Here is a 19,962-nt window from a genome sequence, read left to right as displayed (position 1 = left end):
AAAAAAAAACATATCGACCTATCTGCATGTCGACCTAGTGGTGTCAACCTAATGCTTGTCGACCTACTTGGTGGTGACCCAATGACCGTATCCCGCATTAGTAGGGTGTAACCTGGGACACCATATATTGCTTTTTTTCCCCTTATTGTTAGTGGTGTGGGGTTACCACTTCTGGTGTATCCACCATAGGCTGCCAGGCGCACCAACTGATTTTTTTTCTTTCTGTTTATGCTGTAAAAAAACAGGTATGCAACTCCACTGATTTAAATTAAGGGTTGATCATTGTTATACTAAAAGGACAATCTGACCTCTATATTTCCTATAACTACAAATTACAGCAGCAGTACGTGTGCAATTAAGAGGTCACAGTAACGATAGAAGAGAAAAAGTGAATCAGTTAGGTGGGATGCACTCCTGTTCCACAAACTTAAAAAGAAGTTCTACCTATGAATAGGTGTATATTTTATTAAATCTCGTTTTTTTGTTTTTTGTATTTTTAGAGTTCTTTATTGAACTTAGGTTAGCTAGCAGGTCATCATTCTGTGTTGGTGTTGTATTATACAGTAAACAGTAATGTGAGACCTTTCAGATAAGTAGCGAAAATATTAAAAAAAGAGTTTATAGATATAAAGAGAAAAAGAAATATTAAAGATTAAAAATCACTCTGTGAATAGAGTAGCTAAATGTGATCTAAGTTACTGCTTAGACTTGGTATTGATGCTAGTAACTGTATCAGTTGCCTAAAGTGTTTTTGTGAGTAATATTCTCACTGTCTATTGAGAGAGTTGTCTGATGTGTCGTCAGAGTGCTCTGGGTCTGTATCCCTCTGTCCACAGCGGGTAATCCTACAGTTGTTTTATAGCAATTCACCAATGTGTTGCTGTCATGTATGTGTGCTTTCTTGTATTATTAAGCCACTATGTGTTGAATACACAACCACTCGGGCATACAATAATCAGAGGCGTCCACACACGGTAATCCTGATATTGGATCTGCCCTGGCACTGCTTAGTGCATAATATACATGTTGGTTGCCACATATATGAGTTATCTGGCGTCCACATGAGACAATCTCGTAGTGGGATCACCTGAACTCTGGGTTGTGCGTTATATGCAGTTTATATAACACAAATACACATGTGTAGCTATAGGATTGTGTGATTAATGCCTGAGGGATCTACCCTGGTACTGAGTTATGCACAATACACATAAGGGTTGTCACACACATAAATTGCCTTCTGTCCACATTCGGCAGTCTTGCGATAAATCACCTAGACACTGGGTTCTGCGCTCTGCATAATTTATGTCCAATTGATGCAAGTGTGGGCACAGGGCCGTCAGTGGCCTCTATGTTTTATTGCATTCAATCCGTTGTTCTGGTATTACCATGGAATAATCATGCACAGATAACCTGGTGTACACATGAGGCAATCCCGTGATTGGATCACTTAGGTACTGGGTAATGTGCTGCAATTAAGAGGTCAGCAATTTAAATGTGCCAATATGCTACATGAACGCAGCACTGATCCTTTCATTAAGCTGAGCAAGCACAGCCAGCGCATTAAGGCCCTTATTCAGATTCGAGCGGTACGGCCCGCGTGCGGCCGTACCGCCGATGTTTTCCGTCTGCACATGCGCAGAGGTCAATCTGCGCATGTGCAGGCGAATTCGCCGCACATAAATTTACTACGCCGCAAAGGGGGCGTATAGGGGCGTGAGGGGCTTCATGCCCTCATTTCCCTATGTATACGCCCCGCGTTTCATGGGCGTTCCCATGCAAACGCGGGGCGTATGCATGGTAATGAGGCTATGACGCCAGTGATGGGGGCGGAAAGCTGACATCGCCGGATGTCAGCTGCCCGCCCCAATACAAGCTTTCACACGGACGATTGTCCGTGTGCTCTAAGCTTGCGTGAGCGGGGGGAGCGTGCGGCCCTGCCTTCGATGGTCATCGACCATCGAATGCAGGGGGCAGCTCCCAACATGGTGGAGGCGTACGCCCCGCCATTTTCATGCGGATCGGCAGCCGTCCGTGTACGGACGGCCGTGCCGATCCGTCTTGTAGGCGGGGATTCGTCTGGTGCGGTCGGAGCCGCATATGCGGCTCCACCGCACCAACCAGAATAAGGGCCTAAGTCGGGATGCGGTCATTGGTCTACAGCAGGGCTGGGCAACACCGGCCCTCCAGATGTTGATGAACTACACATCCCAGCATGCCTTGCATCAGTTTCAGCATGGCCACGTAGCAAAACTAATGCAAAGCATCCTGGGATGTGTAGTTCACTAACATTTGGAGGGCCGGTGTTGCCCAGCCCTGGTCGACACCATAAGGTCAACATGGTTCTAGGTCCAAAGGTCATTAGTTCGATAGGTCATTAGTTTGACAGTGTCTAGGTCGACAGTGAAAAGGTCGACATGGGGTTTTTCACTGTTTTTTGAGCCGACATATGGCGAAAGACGTAATTTCATGCCCTACTAGCCACTAGGGCAGTGGTTCCCAACCCTGGTCCTCAAGTACCCCCAAAAGTGCATGTTTTGCAGGTCTCCACACAGAATCACAAGTGCTATAATTAGCTCCACCTGTGGATCTTTTCAAATGTGCCTGAATAATGAGTGCACCTGCCAGGTGACCTGGAAAACGTTGGGGGTACTTGAGGACCAGGGTTGGGAACCACTGCACTAGGTCGTGGTGGGAGAATAAAATAGTGTGCCGAGCATACCGAGGCACTGTGTCTGAAGCATAGCGAGCGATGCACTTTAAACGGTGTCCATGTCGACCGTGTCTACATTCGGGTCCTAAAACAGTGAAAAACCCCATGTTAACCTTTTGACTGTTGACCGAGACATTGTCACAATAATGACCTTTCGACCTTTTCCCATGTTGACCTTTTCCCATATCGACCTAATGACTGTCCACCATCATGCTGTAGACCAAATGATCCCAACCCATTAAGTCTACATGTTAGCTACTTTAGTAGCACATTGTACACGCATATAGCAATAATAACTTTCTGCCCAAGAATACAATGTTGCAAAGCATCACACTATTCATGAGATCCGTTCCTAATACACAACAGAGGCACACTATACAGTGTATATATTTAATGGAGATATTTATCTTAACCCTGTATCACTTGTATTGTCCCATGACTGCTTAACTTCAGGGTACAAAGCTATTAGCTCTGATTTGTTCCACAGTAGCCTGCACGTTCTTTTGTTTTGAAGTGGCTCGTGAGTCATGTGAATCTCATATGAAGGTAGACTCTTTGACATCAGAACAAATTAGATACCCTGCACGTATTCAAATTTATTGGATAAGATGCTTAATAATATTACTATACAAAGGAGATTGATTCTGGCACAATGGAATCCCCACACCGATACTCCAGGTATAAAGATCCAACGTAATTTTATTATAGGTGCCCATACATGGTGCGATGCAAAACGCACGTGTTGCGATGCAGCCCATAACGGGTGCGATCATTGCACCGTGTATGGGCACCTTAAGGCATTAGCGAAATGTACACAAATGGCCCAACAGCAGTTTTAACTGCACACAGCAGGCCCTTGAGGAAGACGTGTGTGTGCATTTCTCTCGTGCCTTAACAAAATGATGTTGGATCTTTATACCTGGAGTACCGGTTCTTCCACTATTCTGTCTACAGAAGGGTGAGTGTTATTACTTGCTCATACTTGTATCTACTAAACCAGGCATGACCAAACTATGATCCTCCAGCTGTTGTGAATGACAAGTCCCATCATGCCTTGCCACAGTTTTGCTATTAGGGAATGCTAAAACTATGGCAAGGCATGCTGGGATGTGTAGTTTCACAACAGCTGGAGGCCACAGTTTGGCCATAAATCATCATTGTTTATTTATTTCAGAAAATTAAGAGCATCAAGAAAAAGATTAGCACACTGTCCATTGACTTCAACAAGAATTTAAATGAAGTGACCACATTTTTATCTTTCTCCAGAGAAGAGCTAAGTGAGTTTTGAGTGCTTGGACAATAAAAGCATGTCTTTATTCTTGCAGAGGGTTTCAAGCTAGCACATTTATATACATTCTGGGCCTAATTCAGAGAGGTATGCAAACAGGATTCTTTATGTACATCACCCATGGTATGAGATCTGCGCATGAACAAATCTCGTTCTGTGAGATGACATAGTTACTATCTACTGCCATGGTGCCAGCCAGCAAGGCCATGTCGACATGTATTCTGGGTGTGCTGAGGCCTTTGGCAGCTACTCTGGCCATCCTGAGTAGCCTGACTGAAAACAGATGACCTATGTTCATGCAGATGATTCTAATTTGCATCTTCGGATGCAGCAGCAGATCACAGAACCATGCAGTAGGTGTCATTCTACTGCAGAAGCGGTGCCCAGAGTTGCATATTGTAGCACAGCCACTGCTTAAAAAGAAGCATCAGCTGGGTTACGGTGTCCACCCCTGTATCATGCCTGTTGTGAGACATATGCAGGAGATAATGTTGCTTTGCAGGAGATAATGTTGCGTTGTATTACAGGATTGTGAACTGACCTCAATTACTTTCTTATTTCAGTGTTTGGTACTTGTGTATTAGCCAGGCGCCCGGTACGTCAGGGACGTGCAGTCAGGGGAGGCAGGTGAGGCAGTGCCTCCCCTGTCATTAATGATTAATATAATAAAATAATACAAAAAATAAGTATATGCTTTGTATTATTATTATAATAATCATTTTTACTCCATTTTTCTTTATTTTTATTAGTTTAGGAGGCACCAAGTGCGGTGCCTCCAGCTGTCTGTAGTATAGTATTAGAGACAGGGAGAGGGCAGTGGGAGGGGCTGAGCACCCGGCTGCAAAAGCCCATTAAAAAAAGGTGCATATACGGCACCTATAGCGGTGCCTCAGTGAAAAGGATGTGCTTTCTGCCTACATGAAAGCACGCCCCTGTCACTGCGGCAGATGTGATTGGGGACAGTGGCACCTCCTCAGTGACAGGGGCGTGCTTTCATACAGGCAGAAAGCACGTCCCTCACTATCGCCGAGGCTCTTCTATAGGTGCCGCTTGTAACGATAAAGGGTGCAGGGGGTGCACTTGCTATGGGTCCAGGCCACCCTGTCATTTGGGGGGGGGGGGGGCCGTGGGCACAGCAAGGATCCCCCTGCACCAAGCGGAGCCGTGCCATAGCAGAGGCAGGGCACTGCCCTGTCTGCGGCTGCTGCTCCCTCCCATCCCCGTCTCCCCGCCGGCGGGGTCGGCAGCATCAGCGCACGGCAGCAACTTACACATCCCCGGCGCTGGCTGCTCAGTTAGCCGCTCCTCCCGCCTGCAATAAAGAAACAGGAGTGCACAGCAGCCCTACCAAAGCACCAGGATCGGTAAGTGCGCCGGGAGGTGGTGTCGGGGGAGGGGTACTGTCAGCCTGACTGACAGTACCCCTCCCTGTCAGTCCGGCATGGGCACACTGTAATTCGGGTCCCTCAGGATGCTGGGCAGTGGGGACGCTCCGGGGACCATCTCACATGTACACGGTGCTGGTGGTGCAGCAGGGTCATTTTGCGGTCCATTCGGGGTCCATACGGCGTCGGGGCAGTCCCTGCAGCTGATGGGAACTAATAGAACTAATATGCGCATATCTAATGAGTACCGTGCATATCAATGAGCCGCTAATTACATATGCGCATATGTAATTAGCGGCTCATTGATATGCACGGCGCTCAGTAGACATGCGCATAGTGGGAACTATTAGTTCCCATCAGCTGCAGGGACTGCCCCAACGCCTTATGGACCCCGAATGGACCGCGAAATGACCCTGCTGCACAACCAGCACCCACAGCACCTTGTACATGTGGGATGGTCCCCGGAGCGTCCCCACTGCCCAGCATCCTGAGGGACCCCAAGTACTGTGCCCATGCCGGACCAGATGCCTCCCCAGAAGTGCGTGAACCCCGCTGCCCGGATCCCCCACGCAGGTAAGTATCAGGGGAGGGTGGGCACAGGGAAGGGGGGGTATATTACTGGCTGAGAGCCTTCTTTGCATGTAACTGTATCCGCAGAACTTTGATTGACAATTGTACCGGCTCTGCGGGGAACTCCATGTCCCGCTTCTTCCTCCTACCTATGTGGAGGACCCTTAAATGGGACAAGTGGGACAGCTCCATCCCTTACAACTGGACTACTCCATGGTTCTACCTGGATGTGTCCAAGTTTGTGAGGGAGCACCAACTGGAGGGATTGAAACCCGACTTGTGGAAACCTAAAACTGTCCACAAGCTCATCAGAGCAAAAGACGTCATGGAACCGATTTCAGGGCTCCCTTCAGCAACTGCCAAGTTTGTCTGGGAGTATGTGGCCTCCAAAAGGCTCACAAATAGACACAAAGACTTGTCATGGATGGCCATTCAGGGGGGCTTACCTCACCGGTCATTCATGCACTCCCGAAACTTGTGTAGGTATAGACATTGTCCCTGGTGCTTTGTGCATGAAGAAACCTCCATGCACATCTTCTGGGACTGCACCTACGCACAGTTGTTGTTGGATGCCCTAGAGACTGAATTCAAGGACTCCGTGCCCAGGAACTGTCTTTCATACCTTTCGGTATTGTATGGACTATTCCCGGGCACCCACACGTATGGGGCGACCCAGGAAGCCTGGCGCCTTATAAACTGTGTTAAGGACGCTTTGTGGTTTGCCAGAAATCGACTCATATTGAGGAGGGAGAGAATGTCCGTTCAGGACTGCCGCAGGCTGGTTCACAGCCTGCTCAGAGACTATTCCATTCGGGATAGCCCTGAGGAAGAAGAGGACTAAACCCCTTTTCTTCTGGTCCTTTCCCCTTGTTTGGACTGTTTTATAAGACTTTGGGACCGTGGCCCCTTCCCCCTCACTTCACAATGTCTGTTGTTTTGTTGATGTATTTCTATTTATTGCCCTCCCCTTATATATGTCTGTCTGGTCAATAAAGCTTCGGGCATGTGATTCCTCCTCCCCCACCCCCTACCCTCCACACCCATAGTCTTGTATACTGTTGTGTAAATGTTACCGTTAGAATGCATAGTGCATAGTATAGTCTATAGTGTGAGTCTATCTTGTACTGTATTTTATAATATGTACTATACTGTCTGCATGTGTACTGTGTTTTGGCTGTGCTGCGACACGGTATATGTGTGATATTTGTTATCGTCTGTTTTTTGCATTCTTTATGTACAATAAAGACCTGCTTTTTCAATCAAAAATTACCGTTTTGTAGCTTTCACAAGGGGTTCAGTGTTAAAGGTACAAAACCGGTAATTAACCAGTAATATACCGTTTACTACATGCAGTGGGAAAGGGGTTTAACCTGCTTTGACCCGTTTAAAGAACCGTTTAAAAAAACGGGTCAAAGCAGGTTTGGCAGTGGGAAAGCAGCATAACAGACGTGTGATTTTGTGTACAGTGACAGAGGTTTGTGTAAAGTGATAGAGGTGTGTGTATGTGTAAAGTGATAGGTGTGCCTGTATCTGTGTGTTTCTGTAAAATAAGTGTGCTTTTATTGAAAGTTTCTAACTAAATTAAAGTATATGGGCCAAATGTACTAGCCGGAGTTCAGTGGCTGTTTGAGATGCCGGCTGAACTCAGAGGTTGTTTTCAAGAGGCAGACATTTACAAGGAAAAACCATGATTGCCTTTTAAAAAAAACCTCAGACTTCAGCCGGCATCCCACACAGCCCACACAGCCACTGAACTCTGGCTAGTACATTTGGCCACAAGTGTTCTTTTAAGGAAAAGAGGTATGTGGGCAGACAAATGGGCAGACCCTGTGGTGCCTTGGTGGAGTGAGCAACGGCGGGGTCTGTGGCAAGCACTGCGTCCGGGTTGCTTCTGCGCTGTCAAGCAGGAGCTGCTCTGCCGGTCTCTGCAGACAGGCAGCTCCTGCACCTGCCTGTCAGCGCAGAAGCAACCCGGACCCAACGCTCCCCACAGACCCCGTTGTCGCTCGCTCCACCAAGCCAGTGCCTCACCAACCACTAACCTCACCGCACGTCACTGCGGTACGTAGTTAGCGTAGCGGCGCTCTCAGAATCAGCGTAGTGTTTACGCGGCCAGCATAGTTAGCGTAGTCCGTGTCAGAATCAGCGTAGTGTTCCCGCATAGCGTACTCAGTCAGAATTAGTATAGTGTTGCCGCTGCCAGACAGTCAGTGTCCCTGTCATAGGTGAAGTGACAGTGTAATGGCTGCAGAACCTGATCTTTTCTCCTTTTATTATTAAAAAAAATCCAGTTAACACATGTTGTCATTACTGTCTCAGATGTATGATATGGCAGGTGTGAATGTGTGCCTGAAACACCCCCACTATCCACACCAGCCCGAAGCGTGGCGAGCGGATGCGTTACGCGTCCTCCCAACCTGTTGTTAACCCCACTATCCACGTCGGCGTGGAGTTGATTTTATAAAGTGTGGCGAGCCTCCGAGCCCAAAGCGTGGAGAGCGGACGCGGATTACTTCACATGTGTTCCGCGCCCCCTCGCGGGGCTCTCTGTGCTCGCCACGCTTCGGACTCGGTGGCTCGCTGTGCTCGCCACACTTTCTAAAATCAACTCCACGCCACCGTGGATAGTGGGGGTATGAACTGGTCGGGAGGACGCGTAACGCGTCCCCTCGCGGGGCTCACTGCGCTCGCCACTCTTCGGGCTGGCGTGGATAGTGGGGGTTTGAAAATGCCTCCGTTATTGTTCATAGGACGCACTTGTGCCCGCATACCCCCTGTATGCATGAAGCGTTAGTTACTGAGACGCACCTGCGTCTCAGACAGCTGAAGCACCTCTCCGCCGGCGCCCGCATGATCCCCTCTCTGCCGGCGTCTGTCAGTGCAGGGGATCTGGCGGTTACTGGAGCTGTGTGAGAGGAGCTCACTAGGCTTGGCATGGGTGCCGGGGACAGAGCAGGGCTGCCGTGGAGTCACTACACTAACTACGCTAAGCAACCGTTGGACTATGCTGACAGCGTAGCTTAGCCTACGCCTGCGTACTTATACTAATTCGGCGCCCATCTAATACACAAGTACCCAATGTTTTTAAAATTGTAATCACCTTGTAAAGGATTTCCTCTTTAAAATAAAATGTCCATGATCACCCTGCATCCCACAGATTTTGGTAATACCATTACATCATGCCGTCTCTTTTAACTCTTTCACTAGGTACAAGATACAGCAATAGACATTGGCGCATATCCTATTAGTTGTGAAACTTTGGCTGTAAAAATTAATGCAGCTTTTGCAATAAATTTTTCAATAACGTAATTATGCGTTCTCCCAATTGCTGCTCAATCCAATAGGAAAAAAGATTGTTGTAAAATGTTGGCTAACAAACTTGCACAGGAAATAATAATAAAAAAAAACAAATTGTAACCTCTTGTACCGTAAAATGAGGACCTATTTGGTGTAACTATATTGATGTCTATTACTATTCCATAGAAAAAATATTTAGTGCTAGTATAACTCTTTACAATGGCTGATTTCAGTTTTTTTTTTCTTTTTTTAAAGATGAAAACTTCCAAAGGATTTCCCAGAGTTTGCGCATGCTCTAAAATCACAAAACAAAAGCTGCAGTAATTCCTGTAGAAATTATCATTGCTGAATTTATCTCAGCCAATTGTACTGTAATGTACTACGTTGTTTTACACGTCTAGACCTTATGGTGTACACACGCGGTGAGATCCCCTTGCTATTCGACTTGATTCGAGTGCTATGCAATCTTTGCTATCTCTGTACTTTTTCCATACAATCCATACAATCTGCATTAGATTTGCACTATATAGTCATTGCTGCCCTGTCTATCTGGGTTTCGATTTGGGCTATCACGGGACAGCGCAAGCTAAAAAACCTGTGCGATCTGCATGCGATTTTGACTATATAGTCAAAATCTAATGTCAAATCTCACCGTGTGTACACAGCATTACTTAAACATTAATTGTTGTGATTTGGGTTGCAGTGGGCCTTCCAGATGACTTCCTAAACTCCCTGGAGAAAACAGAATCAGGAGAGCTAAAGGTCACTTTAAAGTATCCCCACTACTTCCCACTCATGAAGAAGTGTTCTGTTCCTGAGACAAGGCAGAAGCTAGAGTTAGCTTTCAACTCCCGCTGCAAAGAGGTTTGAGATCATACTTGTTGCTTAGACTTTAGTCCAGTGGTTCCCAAACTTTTTGAATCACGGCACCCTAGCATATCAGATTTTATCATGGCTCCCCTAGCAATAAAATATTTTATTGATGAATTTGAAATAAGAGATTAAATTAAGCAAATGGTGCCTTTTTTTGTCATTTTTAGGTTAAGTTATGTGCTGGCGTACATGTGTGCTTCTGATTATTCACATGTTTTAAGATTGGCAGCCACTAACACTTGATTTGGCCATCACTGTAAACCCCATCAATTTTTTTAATTGGTCCTGGACCACCAACCTGAGGCACCCCTGGAAGTGTCTCGCGACACCCCATAGTGCCACGGCAACACAGTGTGGGAACCACTGCTGTAGTCTAAAATCCACCAACATAACCTTTCTAATTTTGATGCGGTCTGTTTTAGGACAATGACCATATCTTACGGGAACTTGTGAAACTTAGGGAAGAAAAGACTCTCTTGCTTGGATTTGAAACGCATGCTGATTTTGTCTTGGAGATGAACATGGCGAAGAACAGCAAGACCGTGAAAAGTTTCTTAGGCAAGTGTGTGTTTTTCTTAATAAATTGAAGACCGCACAGTTTCCTCCTGTAGTAAATGCTTATATTTGTGTTGCACAGTTCATAAAAGATAAATATTTACACTCACCCTCCTGTAGACAGAATAGTGGAAGAACGGCACTCCAGGTATAAAGATCCAGCGTAATTTTATTAAGGCATGAGAGAAATGTACATACATGGCCCAACAGCCGTTTCAACTACACACAGCAGTCTTCCTAAGCGGCCCTTGTGTACAGTTGAAACGGCTGTTGGGCCTTGTGTACATATCTCTCATGCCTTAATAAAATTACATTTGATCTTTATACCTGGAGTGCCGGTTCTTCCACTATTCTGTCTGCAGGAGATATATTGAAGTAAACACACTGAGGTTCCTATTGCACCAAGCATTTAAGAGTATCACATATGGATATTCTTTGAGATTAATTATCACTAGGTGTTTGTGATTTAAACTATATTTTGAAAATTGTTTTAAATCTGTGTTTTATCAGATGAATTATCCCAAAAGCTGAAGCCCCTTGGTGAGAAGGAGAGAGCAGTCATTTTAGAACTAAAAAAAAAGTAATGTGAGAAGAGGGGACTTGATTTTGATGGGCAGATTAATGCGTGGGACATGAGGTACTACATGAACCAAGTGGAGGAAACCACGTACAGTGTGGACCAGAACATTCTCAAGGAATATTTTCCTATGGAAGTAGTGACCGCCGGGCTGCTAGATATTTACCAGGAGCTGCTGGGCCTGACATTTGAGCTAGAGAAAGGTGCTCCAGTGTGGCATGAGGATGTGTCTATGTTCTCTGTAAGAGATGCAAGGACAGGACAGCTGGTTGGAAAGTTCTACCTTGACTTATTTCCTCGGTAAGCCATAAAAAAAAAAAAATTCATATTTTTGTGATCCACTGTTTTTTTGTTGGACATGTCTTAGAATAAAGAGACTAACGGGGGTGTTCAGTCAGGTGTTGCATCCCTTGTAAATCCACAAAATTGCTGCAAATTCATCTGGTTTTGATGAACTTGCGGACATTTTTGCCCATGCCGATTTACCCCCCAAAAAAGGGCGAAAATGTACTAAAAGGCATGTGAAACTGCCCGTGATGGAATACTGATAGGCCAGTCGCTGACTTATTTTTTTTTTGCCTTTTGATCTCATCCTTAGGGAAGGAAAATATTCCCATGCAGCTTGCTTTGGGTTACAGCCTGGGTGTCTACTACCTGATGGTGCCAGACAGATATCTGTGGCTGCCATGGTTGCCAACTTCACTAAACCCACTCAGGATGCCCCATCCCTTCTGCAGCATGATGAAGTGGAGACGTATTTTCATGAATTTGGTCATGTAATGCATCAGCTCTGTGCGGAGGTAGGTGTCACCAGGTACATATTGTGAAATGTAAATGTATACACTTTGGGCCAAATATAATAGGGTGAGAGTTTCAGAAAGTGAGAGATTTTTGGAGAGTTTTCCCATGTTTTTTAAAGCAGCAATCAACTACATGGCAAAATCAACCTGGGTTTGCAGTGTAATTGATTGCTGTTTTAAAAAAAAGGGGAACACTCTCCCAAAATCTCTCACTTTCTGAAACTCTCACCCTATTACATTTGGCCCATCGTGTTTACTGTAGCTTTAAAATCATATATGTTCCACAGGCAGACTTTGCAATGTTCAGTGGAACGCAGGTGGAGAGAGACTTTGTTGAAGCTCCTTCACAGATGTTGGAAAATTGGGTATGGGAGAGAGAATCTTTGCAGCGAATGTCAAAACATTATAAAACTGGCAGGCCCATTCCGGAGGATACGGTGGAGAAGCTCATAAAATCTCGTCTTGCAAACACAGGTATGATGTATTTACATTATTAGCCTACAGTATTGGTTTATCTGATCAGTGTTTTGTTTATTATGAGCTCACTTATCATTATTATTATTATAATTTTATTATTATTATTATATTTTTTTTCTTAATTTTTTTTTCTTGACCACTTTCTTCTGCCCCAAAATCTGTCTCTCAGTATTTACATACTATTTTCACACGCTAATAGTATTCCTTCATAAATGCATAAACGCCGAAAAAGTATGATGGGGGGGGGGGGGGGCGCCGAAAAAGTTTGGCGGGGGGGCGCAAATTATATAGTTACGCCACTGATGTCGACAAAAGTAATCGGACACTGACAGCAAATAGATCAGTTAGATGTTATTGATGTCAGTGCTTTGTAGGTCTGCCAGGTGCATTGGTTACGGCAGACACCCTTGTAGGCAGAAAAGATTGCCCAGATGGGTAAATCAAGCGCAGTTTTGGTATATATATACAAAATGGGTTGAATCTATATAGAGGTATAACTCCAATCCACAGCTTAGGTGCTGCTCCCAAAAAAGACTAATGAGTCTTTCTGGCGACGCAAAATATAACAAAAATGAAGAGAGCGCAATGTGTTGATCTTTGTTATTACTTTTTACTTAATAGTTATTTTTAATACAGTAAATACACATTAAAATACAAAATTATAAAATACATACATATACACATTTAAAATAAATTAGAATTCCGACTAGCACCACTTAAGGCCCATTGGTTATAGTTGCCAACCATATGAAAAGTTCCCAAATAGGAATTGGTAAAGTAGATATCACTTTGAATTAAGGATATTGTGGTAAACCGGTTTATTTAGGAAGCAATGTTTATATGAGTATATATTACCGGCTGATGTTTTGATGATGAGGGCGGCAGAGATCAGATAGCTGCGTGTCCGCTACCACCGGTGTTGCTCCGATGGACTGGGAGCCGGTACCGGGAGCAGGCACTCCTGAAGCAGGTTTGTAGCTGGTCTGCTGACAACCAGCGTAGCCCCGATGTTGGGGGAGCCGGCGCTGGGAGCTGACACAGATGTACGGTGCTGTACCTCTCCGGGAGCAGGCAGTCTTAAGGCGGGTAATGTCCGGTCTGCTCACTACCAGCGTAGCCCCGAGATGGAGAGAGGCGGCGCTGGGAGCTGACACAGGAGCAAGATGGTAATGACGCCCAGGTATCTGCGATGGAAGGAGCACCTCTTTATCTTTAGTATGACGCTTTGGATAGATCAGATGAGCGGTGGAGTAATTCAGTCTGGCTGGTTGGAAACTGGGCAGTAAATGGATAGTGGGAGTCAGAATGGTAAAGATAGAGTCTTGACACGTTTCTCTGTCTGTTAGTTCTGACGGTTTCCTCAGAAGATGATGACCCTTGTAGGCAAACTGTCCACAAGGTCCTGGACATCAGGAGGTGGTATGGTTTCTGCCCTAAGTACAGTGACCACCTTTGACATGGAAGAAGGGCAAGCCGGCCTAGAACGCACCTGTCACTCCAGTTCTTTAAAAAGGTTCTCAGTGGGGTTAAGATCTAGACCACAGGTCTTCAACCTGTGGCCCTCCAGATGTTGTAGAACTACATGTCCCAGCATGCCCTGACAGTTTTAGCATGCTCTTATAGGAAAAAATGTGGCAATGCATGTTGGAACATGTAGTTTCACAACATCTGGAGGGCCATAGCTTGAAGACCCAGTCTATCCGCATTATTGGATTTTCGGTACTTGTGTATTATCATGGCGCCCACTACGGCATTTGCGTAGTGGGCTATTCACGGTAGTGAAATCGCATCGCATGCCATTATTGTATGGCATGCGATGCGATTTTCCTATATAATGTATTCACTGCTCTGTGTCAGTGAATCCATTATAAAAATAGGGTGCGATAAAAAATCGCATCGCATGCCATTATTGTATGGCATGGGGTGCGATAAAAAATCGCATTGCATGCCATTATTGTATACGGGGGGGGGGGGGGGTGTGTGTGTGAATAAATAACATTATGGGGAAATTTACTAAAGGAATTTGTAAAAAAAATAGGTGTATTTGTATCCAGAAATACACTTATTTTTGACATTTACTATCCCGAAAATACGGCAATTCATAGTCGTATTGATGTGCTATCAATACGAATATGAATTGCCGTATTTTCGGGATAGTAAATGTCAAAAATAAGTGTATTTCTGGATACAAATACACCTATTTTTTTACAAATTTCCCCCTATATGTCATTTAATGGTATAATACATTAAATGCCATTATAACTGTTTAAAATTGCATCGCATGCCATACCATAATGGCATGCGATTTTACTATGTTTGTCTTCGTAGTAAAATCGGGCGCTGTGATAATACACAAGTACCGTATTTTCTATATAACAATGCAGTGTCACCTTAGCAGCATGACATTGTCTTTCTGGTAAAAAAACATTCATCGTTTCAGTAGAACTGCCACAATGTGGAGAGAATAGTGTTATTGAGAACCTATCTATAATTATCATTGCTAATGTGACCATGCATTAGAACTAGTGGATCTGTACCACACCAGCTGATAGAGCCCCACAGCATAATGCCACCACCTCAATGCTATACTCATAGCATTAGCCAGCAGTGTCCCACTTTCCAGTTTGTGTGCTCTTTACACCATGCTGTACTTTTCTTTGTTAATGAGCCGCTGCTCGCCCATAATATTCAAGTGCGTAGGCCTCCCTAGTTTTTGTCGAAACAGACTCATTAGTGCCAACTTGTGTACAGTGTTACACATGCGGCTGAACGGGGGAGAAATTCAATGCTCGCACACCATCGAATGATTTTCCTCCTCTCCGGTAATAAGTCAGTGTAGTCTGACTTTTTTATTCTGGCTGTTATCCCCTGATCTTGGGGCGGGCGCTAATGTCATGTGCCGTCAACCGCCCACCATGAGTAGGTGTGTTCGTAGGAGAACGCCCAGGGAGGGCTAGGCATTTCCCTGCCTAGCCCTCCCTTCCCAGTGTGAAACTCACCGAAGTCACTCCCAGGGTTTTTACATGAACATCGGAGATGGGAGACTAATTCGGACCCAAACAAATTCCCTGAGCTCAAGTACAGTGAAGTAGTCCTCCCTTCGTTCTGGGATCTCCTTTCAGATCTGTAGGTAAATGTGTGTTAGCGGGTATTCTACTGCACAAAGAAAAGCTGGAATTGAATAGTCTTGGATATAAAAGCCTGAGACTACCACCCTTTTCCCAGCTTTGTACATTGCTGCATGTAATTCAATTCACCCCTAAAGCTGCTTCAATACAAAAGTTGGACATTTCAGACAGGAAATTGTTCTGCTTTAAAATTGATTCTATTTTGTTAGCCCGTCATTTCATACTGAGGACAATTTATATGTGTACCTGTTTTTTATGATGTTGCTTGAGTTGCTCTTAATATACATGCAACAGACATTTTCTCCTTTGCAGGTAGGTTAGGAATCTACACTTAGGGCATAATTCAGTCCCGCTTGCTAAGCGCCTTAACTCCACTCATCCAACCGCCCCGTTCCCCTCTGCCACCAGATCCCCTTGGTAACGTGCTAGGGGACTAAGTCAGTTACAACTGCTGAGGTCATGTGAGACGTCAGCCGCCTGCCCCCAGCAGGCATTGACCCACCTGCGTTCCTAGGGGAATTCTTCTAAAATTCTGGGAGTCCCCCTGCTCTAGCCCCGTTTCCGCGCCCATCCCTCCCTCCTCGCAACGAATGGCCCGGCTAGTGCGTAACTTGCCGAAGCCGTTCCGTGCCTGGGTTTGCACATGCACAGAAATTTGCATGCACAAACCCAACATCGGGACTGGGGCCGAATTCTGTTTGCTACGAGTGATACTGAATCAGCCCCTTAATTCTGTGAAGTTGCAAGAGAATTCCTTTGTAAGTGAAGAATAAAGTTGCCATAATAAACACCAAAATGTTGGTGTGGTCCAGAACAACTTATCAGATTAGTTGCATTCTAGAATCTGCTATGGGCAGCACCACTACAGTCCTCGTTATATAAGCTTTAGTAATCTGCTGCCAATATTAAGAACTTTATGGTCCGCTTTGATAATATAGTATTGGGTAGAGTTTTTTTTTCATATATTTTTTGTTTATTGATGGAAATGTAATCACTTATACTGATAATATATGTTATGTTGATGTTATGTTGATGTTTTGTTTTGCAGGTCTTTTGAATCTTCGGCAGATAGTTCTGGCCAAAATCGACCAAGTCATACACACACAGAAAGATTTAGACCCTGTAGATGAATACAAAAAATTGTGCGGAGACATTCTTGGAGTCCCTGCAACACCCGATGAGAGGATAAAACCGCTCTAAGGCAACAGCCCCATCTAACCACTAACCATCATCTCTTTACTGGATATGATTAAACCATCTTTTTTTCTACTTAGAATAAGACAGTCTCATGTATCATAATAGTATAGGCAGCCTGACTGATGTCTGTATTTCGAAAAACTGATATTTATTATCCGTATCTACGCTCTAAAGGCCCACATACACTAGTCCAACTTGACCTGAGGACAAGTCGGACCAATTTCCCTTCAGCTCCCCCAGCAGTTCCCCAGGAGAGCTACCTAACTATTTGGCACTTGATGTGCCATTTTTTTACATGGGATAAATCACATGTGATTTATCCAATGTTAAACTCTTGGGGAGCTGTGGGGGCAGAAGAGTTCAAAAAAACAAACAAACCCTGTGGTGTAGCGGAGGTGCGGGTCTGCGCTGATCGCCTGGGGGGGTGTGGGTGACCGGCATGCAGCGGCGGAGCGGGCAGTTTGCAGTGTCCGGGAAGCGCGGAGCTGACCTGCAGCAACCTCGACTCTGATAGGTTGAGAGAGAGAGCACTCTGAGCCAATCAACCGCTACTGCAGATCCGCTCAGCGCTTCCCGGACACTGTGCACTGCAGCGACGCTGCACGCCAGTGCAACCCAGACCCTACCGCTGCCCGCCCCTGCACATAAGTGTGTGCCAGCATTGCTTCACCGCTGGCACGCACCTACGGATCAGACCAACAAATCGCGGGTGCTAATAAGCACCCGCAATGTGCCGCTGATGGGTCCGATACGACAGATTAACCTGCAGCTGATTCAATCTGTAGGGTCCAACCCGATGCACACAGGACCGTGTATCCGGTCAAACACATTTGATTTGGGACGATTTCTTGGCCTGATCTATTGGGATCGGGTGAAATTGGCCCAAATCGGATCAGTGTATTGGGCACCTTTTAGAGTAGTCACTGATGTGATAGGTCTGCCTTTAAACCAGTATTAATATAATTACAGATGCAGAGTAATGCATATATGTTGAGGCAATAAGACTTTAGAATTCAGTTGTTGGGATGGTGCTACCACTAAGTGTGTTGTGTGGCTATGCTCCCCTCATTTTGTACATATCAATGGTGCGCCGTTAAACGTGCACTGGGCACATAGCTGTGGCAGTGGGAGAGTCACCCCTTAAGAGGCCCATGTCATTTGTACCCACGGAACCAACTTACTCACTTGGATTTGTGCAAGTATAAGATTATATATATCTCATGAAACAGGAAAGAAATATGCCAGCACTTGGTTATACCCATATCATACATGGAGGCAGATGTATTTAGCCTGATAAAGCAGAGATAAAGTGGAAGGAGATCACGCACCAGCCAATCAACCCCCAACAGTCATTGTACAAACATAGCTGATTGGCTGGTGCATTATCTCCTTTCACTTTATCTCCACCTTATCTCTTCATCAAGCTTAATACATCTGTCTCATGGTACAATCTGTGTGGCAAAATGTATGTGATATCGTCATTTCTACCTGTCTTGCCAACTACCATTCTGTTGTTCCAGGAACAAATATGCCTGCGACTTTTGGACATCTTGCTGGCGGATATGATGCCCAGTATTATGGGTATTTGTGGAGTGAGGTTTATTCTATGGACATGTTTTACACCCGCTTCAAACAGGAAGGGGTCATGAACCAAAAGGTAAGAATAGTAGTCTCAATCCAGTAAAGTTGATTTATTATATTTACCAGTACAATTGAAACCCAATATAATTATACTGCAGATCAGTGGTTCCTAAACCTTTTTTGAATCACTGCACCTTAGAGTATCAGAATTATTTTCACGGTCACCCTAGGATAAAAATTCTTACTGAGAAATGTAAAAAAAAATATTCATTTTAAATTGTGTTTATAGGTCATCCTTGGGTGGTTTGGGGCAGGACTCACTTCTGTTTCAGTATATGATAGGCAAAACCATTGCTGGCAGCTGCCAATCACAATGATTGTAAATAATTTGCAATGATCCTGGACCACCAACCCGAGGCTCCCCTGCAAGGGCCTGAGGCACCCTAGGGTGCCACGGCACAGTTTGGAAACAACAGCCTCAGGCAGTAGCAATATTTTAAGTGATTAATGATAGGCAGCATGGTTTGTGACATTACTTGCTTAGGGCAGTATACATATTTTATTTTATTTATTTTTCTCATTTCCCTTCAGGTGGGCTTAGATTACAGAAATTGTATCCTGAAACCTGGAGGATCTTTGGACGCCAGTGATATGCTGCGTAACTTCCTGGGTCGTGACCCAAAACAGGAAGCATTCCTTCAGAGCAAAGGACTCACCAACCTGACCTGCTCTGTGCCTTCAGCCTGTTAATAAACCAGAGTATTGGCTATCCACCAGACCGAATGCCTTGGGCACATGAACTGTCATTTGTAACCGGTTTCATACACAACAAAACCTCAAAGTTGCTGTAAATTAATTATTCTGCCATCAGTATTTTAAGGTTCAAAATAAAAGAATTTTGATAATTTGTATAAGTCATATGAACACTATTAAAAAATATGTAGATATTTGGAAACCCTTCATGTAATGCTCACAGTTATCACTGGGGTTGTCTGAAACTACACAGACCATTTTAATTTCTCATAACTGAGAGAATGTAATAATCAAGATCTCTTCCTAAATAAATAAAATATCCAAGACCAATATACTACCTAATTTTTCTTTTGTATTTTGTATTAATGCTTCTGCAATCTGTCACTTTGAGCTCTCAAACTCCACCCCCATTCCCTATCTGCTTTTACCTCCAGTCTCTGTCTTCAAATCTCCCTTTGAATGGATCACCGTTCCTGCAAAAATTGCTTTCGCTTTCTGTTATGACATCTTTTAGCACACAAAGGAGTCATTTTGTTATGTTGAGTGGCCTCTTGTGGTCACTGGTAGTACTACGCCTCATGGCGGTGATGAGTGGTTAGCCTTTTAGCTAGATAGATATCGAATATATGACCTACACGTTCATTTAATGTGTTTCTGTTATGCAGAGACATTAGGTGCAGATTTATATTTTTGCAATTATATTGCCAGGCGTTTTTGCTCAATAGCTAAGTAGCAAATCTGGATCTCTCTTGGCACAGTGGTTAGCACCGC

General features: G+C 44.7%; 1 pseudogene; it reads left to right on the top strand.

Moving 5' to 3' along the window:
* The window catches only part of LOC146071761 (thimet oligopeptidase-like), a 28,447-nt pseudogene extending 8,919 nt beyond the window's left edge, over window positions 1-19,528 (top strand).
* Window positions 19,529-19,962: the final 434 nt, after the last annotated feature.

The sequence above is a fragment of the Crinia signifera genome, chromosome 1 (genome assembly GCF_055691185.1).
Source record: "Crinia signifera chromosome 1, ASM5569118v1, whole genome shotgun sequence".
NCBI lineage: Eukaryota > Metazoa > Chordata > Amphibia > Anura > Myobatrachidae > Crinia > Crinia signifera.
This window is presented reverse-complemented; position numbering and strand designations above follow the sequence as displayed.